Source organism: Trichechus manatus, unplaced genomic scaffold, assembly GCF_000243295.1.
Source record: "Trichechus manatus latirostris isolate Lorelei unplaced genomic scaffold, TriManLat1.0 scaffold00120, whole genome shotgun sequence".
Classification (NCBI taxonomy): Eukaryota; Metazoa; Chordata; class Mammalia; order Sirenia; family Trichechidae; genus Trichechus; species Trichechus manatus.
The window spans coordinates 4,609,130-4,610,152 of NW_004444056.1; positions in this window are offsets into that span (position 1 = coordinate 4,609,130).

Below are 1,023 nucleotides of genomic sequence, written 5' to 3' on the forward strand. Positions count from 1 at the left end.
TGCTATCTGTAATTTATAATAATTCTAGAAATTCTGCTTTTGTAAACTAAAATGAGACAGTTATAAATGATATAACATTTTCAGTGACACAATTTCCTTTCTCCTAATTTATAAACTTTTACTCAGTTTCTTTACTTTTCATGGCAATATCATTTTTGCATATGTTCATTAAGAATCTGTCCTCCAATTTATTTATTTATTGTTGTGCTTTAAGTGAAAGTTTACAGTTCAAGTTAGTCTCTTATGAAAAAATTTATACATACATTGTTATGTGACCCTAATTGCTCTCCCTTGACTGTTACAGCAGACTCCTCCTTTCCACCCCTGATTTCCTGAGTACATTCAACCAGCTCCTGACCTCTCTGCCTTCTCATCTCACCTCTGGCCAGGAGCTGCCCATTTAGTTTCATGTGTCTACTTGAGCTAAGAAACACTCTTCTCGAGTATCATTTTATGTCCCAGAGTCCAGTCTAATCTTTGTCTGAAGAGTTGGCCTTGGGAATGGTTTTAATTTTGGGCTAACAGAGAGTCCAGGGGCCATGAGTTCCAGGATCCCTCCAGTCTCAATCAAACCATTAAGTCTGGTCTTTCTACTAGAATTTGAGTTCTGCAACCCACCTTTCTCCTGCTCCCTCAGGGACTCTCACTTGTATTCCCTGTCAGGGAGGTCATCGGTGGTAGCCAGGCACCATCTAGTTCTTCTGGTCTCAGGCTGATGAAGTCTCTGGTTTATGTGGCCCTTTCTGTCTCTTGGGCTAATACTTTCCTTGTATTTTTGATGTTCTTCATTCTCCTTTGCTCCAGGTGGGTTGGGACCAATTGATGCATCTTAGATGGCTGCTCAGTGGCTTTTAAGACCCCAGACGCCACTCACCAAAGTGGGATGCAGAACATTTTCTTAATAAACTTTGTTATGCCAGTTAACCTAGATGTCCCCTGAAAGCATGGTCCCGTGACCCCTGCCCCTGCTACTCTGTCCCTCGAAGTGTTTGGTTGTATTCAGGAAACTTTTTAGCTTTGGTT